Source organism: Cryptomeria japonica, chromosome 10 (assembly GCF_030272615.1).
Source record: "Cryptomeria japonica chromosome 10, Sugi_1.0, whole genome shotgun sequence".
Classification (NCBI taxonomy): domain Eukaryota; kingdom Viridiplantae; phylum Streptophyta; class Pinopsida; order Cupressales; family Cupressaceae; genus Cryptomeria; species Cryptomeria japonica.
In genome coordinates this window covers 285,267,651-285,276,377 of record NC_081414.1, presented here as the reverse complement: position 1 = coordinate 285,276,377, position 8,727 = coordinate 285,267,651, and the positions used below count along the sequence as shown (strand labels likewise).

General features: G+C 33.5%; 1 pseudogene; it reads left to right on the top strand.

Moving 5' to 3' along the window:
- Positions 1-469: 469 nt before the first annotated feature.
- LOC131055556 (peroxidase 3-like) lies at positions 470-1,684 on the top strand (annotated as a pseudogene).
- Positions 1,685-8,727: the final 7,043 nt, after the last annotated feature.

The following is an 8,727-nucleotide window of genomic DNA, read 5'->3' as shown; positions in this document are numbered from 1 at the left end:
GTAATCCTCATACCGGCCGTCAATTCTTATTTTTTAGTGAGGGATTCTTATTTTTTAGTGAGGGATTCTCCTCGTGTGATATTGTTGATGCCTTTAGTAGAGCTTTCTTGTGACTGAAATTTTGATAAATATTATAATACAGAGTTGCGCTGGTCTTGCCGGAGTTGCTTGCGGAGGAAATGTGGTGGCTAGCAGCGGCTAATTATTGAAGCACGTTTGAGTCTACAAAAACAATAAAGTAGTCTGCCATTGTCTATCCCATCATCAAACATGTATGTTTGATTGCCTTGCCTTGGAAGTCGGCCTGAAACTGCCGTCGCGCACAGATTCCTTGCTTGCTCTTCTTCTCTTCTCTGCTTACAAATTCGGAGTTTACTATCACCTAGAGAAACAATCGTTGTCTGGTTCTCTTTGTATGCATGTTATCTGATCTGATCCGAATCGATAGTAATAAAAGAAAGCTATACCGATGGCAACTAAGAATGCTATCATAGTTGGGCTTATTCTTTTTATTGTGGTAAGCACTGCATCAACTGCCATTAGCAATACAAAATCAGAATTGAAGTTAGGTTTCTACAAAACAAAGTGCCCAAATGCGGAGAAAATAATAAGAAGCACTGTGGACAAGTACATATCTAGGGCCCCCTCCTTGGCAGCTCCTATTCTAAGGCTGTATTTTCACGATTGTTTTGTAAGGGTGAGTCACAATTCCTTAGAAGATATAATCTTAACGCTTAGCGATCGCATTAATTTTGATTCTCAATGCAATGCAATGCAGGGATGCGACGGATCAGTGCTGCTGAATTCAACGACCAGCGAAGCTGAGAAAGACGCCATTCCAAATTTAAGCTTGAGGGGATTTCAAGTGATTGATGCTGCAAAGGAAGAGCTCGAAAAGCAGTGCCCTGGCGTGGTGTCTTGCGCTGATATTCTTGCCCTCGCTACCCGAGACACAGTGGATATGGTATATTACTAGCACTTATTTTTTGTCTTTTCAAAATTACAACCATTCTTATACATCAAATTACCACAAGCTTTCGTACTATTTGATAGATCATAGAATGAAATTACTTGTAACACATCATATGATGTTTGTATGAATAGATTGGAGGGCCAGTGTGGAGCGTTCCCATGGGAAGAAGGGATGGCGTTATATCCCTGAAGAAAGACGCATTGACAAACCTACCATCTCCCTTCGCAAGCTTCGAACAACTTAAGTCCTCTTTCATTAAAAAGGGTTTAAATGTAAAAGATTTCGTTGTGCTGTCACTATCGGCACTTCCCATTGCGGAGCCTTTGCAAGTAGAATCTCCAAACCAACAGACCCTCCCCTAGCTGAGTCATATGCGAATAAATTGAGAATAAAATGCTTAGTAGAGATGGATCCTGGAAGCCTGGAGACAATAAGAGCTTAGTAGAGATGGATCCTGGAAGCTTTCGAGCATTTGACAACCATTATTACATCAACTTGAGGAGAAAACGGGGACTCTTTGTGTCAGATGCTACACTTGTCACAGATGCTGAAGCAAACTCTTTCATAAACTCTGCACTAGCATCTTCAACTTCTAACTCTACTAGTTGGTTCTTTACAGAGTTTGGAAGATCCATTGAGAAGATGGGTACAATTGACATCCTCACTGGTAATGCAGGACAAGTCAGACTCCATTGCGCTTTGGTTAATTGAACTCTCATACTATCTAATTTGTTTACAATATTATATCATTGCACGCTTAGAGGAATTCATTTGCCTTCCCTGAATATGATTAACTACGACCATGTAAAACCAACATGCTCTTGCAAGTGAGTAATAAAAATGAGCCTTTGTTTTATCTTTCAAACGCTGTCTTATTTATTTCCATGTGTTTTACTTGTTTCGTGTTGTTGTTTGTCTAGACTGGCAAAGTTTTCATCTCATCTTTTTTTTTTAAAGGACAATTTATATTTGTTGCGAAAATTAACAATATATGATAGTAAAAATGTGAAAAAGGAGCATTTTTGAAGTTGCGGGGGGACAGTATGGTAGGTATTCTTTGTGTGCTCTTCTAAAAACATGTGAGATTCACAATACGTTTTAGTTTTAGTAGTTACATTTTTCATAATTTTGGTCTTCATTACATACATATTATATTTAATTTATCAATTAAGATTGTATATTAATTGATAAAATTTATTTATATTTTTACTTTTATCAAATTATATGTCTATTTGATGTAATAAAATATATTATTTTATATTTCAATATATTATAAAAAAATTCTATTTATTTTGTTTTTAATAACTTAATGAATTAGATTTTAATTATTATTGCTCTATGATTAATTATGTTAATCTAAAAAATATAGTTTAATTATTTGAAGATAATTGATAAGGATAATAATATATTAATTGACTTGGCCTTCATCAATACTCAAATCTTCTAGAGATGCAATATAGGCGATGATGCTTAAAATATGTCCGAAGTAATTTTTGGCTAAAGAAGGCACCTTAGCCCTTGGTCGTTCACTAATAAGATATCATCTTAAATTTATGCCATTCATATTAGCGGGTTGATAAAATAATCTATGCTATATATAAATCAATCTAAAATAAAAGAAAAAAGAGAGAATGAATTGTATCACTTGATTCACCAAATAACTAAGCTTCATTTTTTGTCAATACAAATTATGTAAAATTTGTCCCTTAACCTTTAATTTCAAATTGATCCATCTTGAAAACTTTGAAATGATGACAAAATATTATCAAAGGCTAGCATCCCTCATTGCACATGTAAATGTCCTTTAGTGATCCCATGAATTTATATGTAGCACTTATTCCTAATCAAGTGAACTTAATAATGAAATAAAACTTAATTAGGTTAAATAGCTCACCAAGAATATTAAATTCTTGAGCTACAATCTTGTTGAAAGCTCTATTTCTCCTCTAGTACAATTTTAGATAGGAAAAAGTAATAATATTTAAGTTAACACAATTCCTAGGTGTTTCCAAGGTTCTCAAATATTTCCTAGTGCACCTAATGTATATTATTAAATGGATGTAAGAGTATTCAACATGAAAAAGAAATCTTGCATCAACAATAATATTTTTTCTTACAATTAATTTTTTTTAGAAGTAGTTTTAGTACTCTTAGTTATTTTATAGCTATATATGACAAGTTTATTGTATAACATCCCATTAAACTAAGGTTTATTAGATTGAAGCTTATTATCTTTCATTGCAGGCATAGATAGTATATAGCAAGCTATATACCAAAATAGTTTGAATAAAATTGATTGTGGTTTACAATATAGATAATTTGAAGCATCTCATTTGTTCCATCTATTTTTTTTACTATAATTACGTCATTCATATTCCCTATCTTGAAGAACCTAACTAAACCCTTACAAAATTAACCATTGGATAAAATTACCTTTCTTGAATTATATGCCATTTTTTTAAAAATTAATCCAAATCTTCACACTACCTATTTCATTATGTATCCTGAGTTGGACAAAGTACGAAAATTCATTGAATTTTTAAACTACCAGCTCTAGTTACAAAAAATATAGTAATCATACACATTACTAGTGAACCTACATAGTACAAAAGGTGATTCATCAAACTCCATGGACAACTCAAAATCAACTCATTTAATTTATTTATCATTCATTCTTATAAAACGTATTCATGTTCACATAATTAATCTTATATGTGCATTATCTACTCTATCATTTATCAGTAGGGAATCCTTATATAGTATGAGGATGGTGCTAAAAATGTGACAATTATCTTGTACTATTTTTTAATTTTATTTTAGATAAAATATAGATTAAGATATTGAGATAACCAAGATCTAAATTGTAATGTAATTTTTTATTTATAAAAAATAGTAATGACCTTGAAGCGAAAAATTGAATCAATAAAGTTTAGTTATTTGTGCAATTTTTTTTGTGTATTACATATTTTTTTAATCCTAAAAGAGGTTATTAGCTAGTTGATGAGTGAATCTTCAAAAACAAAAAGTTGTGTAGATGATCCGTATCAGTTTGATCTAGTTGTGTTAGGATCATCAAACTAAATAGTCTACTTTATATATATGGTATCATCGTAGATATATAAATAGAGGATAAAGCTTACCCATGTTGTATAAAAAATTGAGGCATTACTTAATATGGCAAAGAACATAGAAACATAATTGGATGTATTAGAAAACAACACTAAAATAGGTATTCATAGTCTTTAAATTGATGAATATTAAAATAAACAAGATAATGAGCTAGTTCAAAAATACCTTAATGAATAAGTAGACATAGATGAAAGAATGTGAGATTTTATTTATATTCTAAAAAAATTATGAAAATTATAATTGAAATACTTAATTATTCTAACAATTTTAATCTTAATGAGTTGTTTAATGAGATTTTTTCTTTTATATGGAAATGAGATCTTCAAATCTAGTTAATAATTTAACTAAAACCAATCTCTCTTTCATAAAAGATTGCAATATGAATGGACTAAAGGAGATATTCTTGATAAACTCTTATTAAAGAGACTTCATAAATATGTTCTTTATTCATTTGTTGCATATAAAATGGATGACTGATTTAAATGTGAGCTAATCAAGTCTGAAAGCGTGCATATGTGACACCATAAACTACTGAAATAGAATTACAGACACACAAAAAAGCCACTAAAAGTTACAAAAAAGTAATAGAGACATAGAGGTGTACCTATAAAAGAAAGCACAGAGTAAATGTTTTAGACAAGATTGGAGGGCACCCTATTCCAAAGGGTTTTCAACTACAAAAACTAATTAGATATAGGATAGTGGACTTAGAAATCCTATTTCTCAATATTATGGCTTGAACATGTAATACTTGGGCTCTAAGTATCCCTATTAGTGTATTTTATTCTATATTTTATGATTCAATCTCTATCTTTGTAGACTTAGTCTTCTTGTACTTTGGACTATCATAAAATTTTATATCTAATCCTGCACACAAAAAAAGAGAGTAAAAAAGGTTGTGACTATATAAGATCTTGCCTTAATAAAGCCCCCATTGTTTTGTTTGAATCTCCATGAATGTCCAAGATGGATCTAGCATAATAGTGTGGGATCATATTCATAAAGATCATCCACTCAACAATATTCCGCCATCAGTTGCTAAGTCTAGAAAAAAAATCTGGATATAAATCCACAGGGAGCGAAAGTGCAGGTGTATACTGGACCATCTACTAGGACTAGGAGTAGGAACTAGGAGAAAAGCGCCATGGGGACCATCTTGGAGGAGCTTGAAGACATAAACAAAAATATAATTGAGAAAAATTTTGAGCTTATGAAAGCTCTTGGTTAGCTTTTTGGTTAGTTTTTTGGTTATTTTTCCCAGGTTTCTTTGTTGTATTTTTTTGGGCTTTGTTGGGTATCTCCCCCGTTTCTATCACCATTTGGTTGTTGGTACTTCTCTAGTTTGATACTGTTTTGATTATTCTACTTTTGGATTTGGGTTTGAGGTCCTTGTATTTAACTTGTTTTATCTTAATCAAAAATAGTGTGGGATCATGAACCTTAAGTGTGTCTAAGATTATGCTAAGGAATAATGTACATAAATAGGAATAAGTGCCCTACCCAAGTGTACATTCGAATGAACCTTAGATAAGGCAATCAAAAGGTGGCAGACCATTTTTGTGTTTTGACTTCCATAAATATCAAATATGAAGATTAAAACTTAAAAATATAAGAATAACATGAAATCATTTGACACCCTTGTAGAAAAGTACAAGCTAACCATAAGTTAGTGATTCTCTATCATCCTTTAACATTCCTTAAAGATTCAATCATATTTGAAATAATAATGAATGAAAAATCTCAAATACTCGATGTAGATGATTATCCATCAAATTTTTAGACATGTGTGGTTAATTTGGTAGATCTTAACTATCTTGAAGATTGTACATCAAAATGATGAATGATATTAACTTTTATATCAACCAAAAGGTTCATTTTTTATAAATAATTGACATAAACTAGCGATAAACAAAAAATAAGACTAGATTCTATAATGGAAAGGTTGACACTGAAAATATTTGAGGAAAGATAAAGTACATAAAAGTAAACATTCATGAAAAAGGATACTCATAAAGATGTTGAATGAGAACCCAAGTTTACTGATGCCAATAATTCAATGTTAGAAACTGCATCCTACAAAAAAAAATTGTTAGCAATATCAAAATCGTTAGCTAGAATTCTTACTAACGGTGGTAAAATTTTAGGATAGATATATGCCTCATATTTTTTATTTCTTCTTATGTAGGTATAAATAGGTTATCATGTATAATTCATTAAACTGTGAAAAGAGGTGATTTAAAAATACTTTGTATAGGGTCATTTTTTAAAATAACACCATGTCGGAGATCATTTGGGCCAAACAAGAATAGAATATCATGATTCCAATGCAATAAATAATATGAAAATAGAAGTGAGTAGGAATCATGGAGGAGCGAGTAGGAAGCAGGGAGGAGAAAAAAATTCAAATGAACATGCCTTTGGAGGATGCAATGATGACCCAGATGATGATCTTTGCCCCTACCATGTGTTGGTGTTTTCAGCCCTGTTTGTCTCTGGTTCCCCTCCCCTTGTTGGTGTGTTCTGCGAGAGGATTTTTTTCATGTTGGGGTGCTCTGCATGGGGGTTCCCTCTCTATTGGGCTCAAGCATGGTGTTGGGTGGATCGAGGATGCAGCGGGCTTCATATTGGTTTCTCTTGCTTCTTCTTGTGGTGTGTGTTGGCTGTCAAGGTTATGGTTGCCCTCTATGTTGGGGTTTAGTCTATTTCCTACGGATGGTGTGCATTAGTGTGGGGGCTGCTTTGGACCTCTTGGCCTTTGGGCTATGCATGTCTTTGGGAAGTCTCCTCCTAATTTCATGCTCCTTCTTGTGGATTGTGTGGTGCTCGATGGTGTTTCTCTGTTCACATCTCTTGCTTGGCTCTATGCTGGAGTTTGGCATTCGACTGGTGTTTCTAGAGTCCAGCTCTTTTCTGCTGTATTCTCTATCCCTGTGGTTTCTTGGTTTCTTCCTTTTTAGATGGGGCGCGGTCTGTGTTCTGGCTTTTGGTTTTTTCTCTCAGATCTTGATGGTGAGGGCCAGGTAGTGGTTTCCCTCACTCTTCTTCTCCCTCTTTGCCAACCCTATAGAGGTGGAAGGCTTTCTTTTTGGGGTTGTAAGTGAGGTTGAGGTTTTGTTGTGAGAGGCCTCTTGGGTCTCCTTTTTTCTCTATCTATGTTGTTGGGATGTCGTGTGGCTTTCTACTCTAGTCTTGGGTTTCTTTGTCCTTTTTCTCCTATAGAGGTGGGGTTTTGGGTGGAGGATGTTTTCTTGGTTTTTTTCATTCCTGCAACTCTTCAAATCTTTAAGGTTTTGGGAGCCTTTTTAAAACCCAACTTTCTTGTGCTCTTGGTTATTTCTCTACATCTTTGTTCTTCTTTGATGTGGCCTATTGAGGTGGCCCCTTCTTTTATAAAGGTGGAGAGGGTTTGTTCTGGATTTGATCTTCCTTCTATTGAGGTGGAGGTGGGTGCAATGTGTTTCTTCAAGAGTGAGATGAAGGTTTGGGAAGCCTTTCAAAACCCTCTAGCTCTAGTTTGTGGTTTTATGATTATTAGTTGTGGGAACCTTTTAAAACTTAGGAAGGTTAGGGGAGCCTTTCAAAACCCCTATGTTTTGGTTCAAATTTTAAATTTTTTTTAATGTAATCTTGTCTGGATGGATGCTGATACTTTTCAAGGGCCTAATATAGACTGTGGCTCTTTTTGGTTAAGGTCTGGGCTAGCTTCTTATTTCTTCGAGTTTTTATTACAGGTTAAGGGAGTCAGGAATATCCATGTTGTTTGGCTAAGGGTACCTATTAGACCCTTGTCTTTTCCTTTTAAGTGCTATAGTTTGAGGTTGCTATAGCCTTGATGGTGTGGCCAGTCTGTTTTGTATTGGCTATATCTTGATTGTTTGGCTGGCACTTTTTGCTTGGGACTACACTGGTATTTGGCTTGTGTTAGTCTGCTTAGTTATGTTTGGGCTACTGGTTTTCATACTTTGTTATCTTTGGCAGTGTAGTATTGTGGGTTTCAGATCTTGGTAAAATCTGTGGGTTCCAGGTCCCTTCAAAACCTATTGTAAGAGGTTTTGGGTCCCCTCAAAACCTGTTTATCCTTAATCAAAAATATGAAAATAGAAGTTCTCTAGCTCAAGTTCTGATGAAATGAATAAAATGTACCAAATAAGAGTTTAGAGTGAATCTTACTTAAATGTAGTACAATAGGGCCATATCCTAGAGGCATAAACTATTATCTTAACTCTAAATCCCCATGATTCATACAATACCCAACAAGATCCAACTTTAGTCCTAAAGAAGAGTTGCATGATGGGTGTAATTACTTTTTTTTTATTTGATTTGATTTGATATTATCTAAATATGTAGAATCTTGGTAAAATGATACGAAATATCATTAATGGATAAATATGGAAAAAAAATAAACATAAAAGTACAAATCTACAAATGGGATTATGAGAGGAACATGTAGCTAAACCCTAGATTTGACTATGATTGACAAGTGAGTTAGGAGCCTTAGTTCTGAAGGTGATTTTTCCATTTGAGGCTTCAAATTTTTTATTAAGAGGCTTTGTAGATATTTCACACAAAATATCAAACTAAAAGTGTCAAATAGGTGAGATAATTGGAATAGCTTGAGGGTTGCC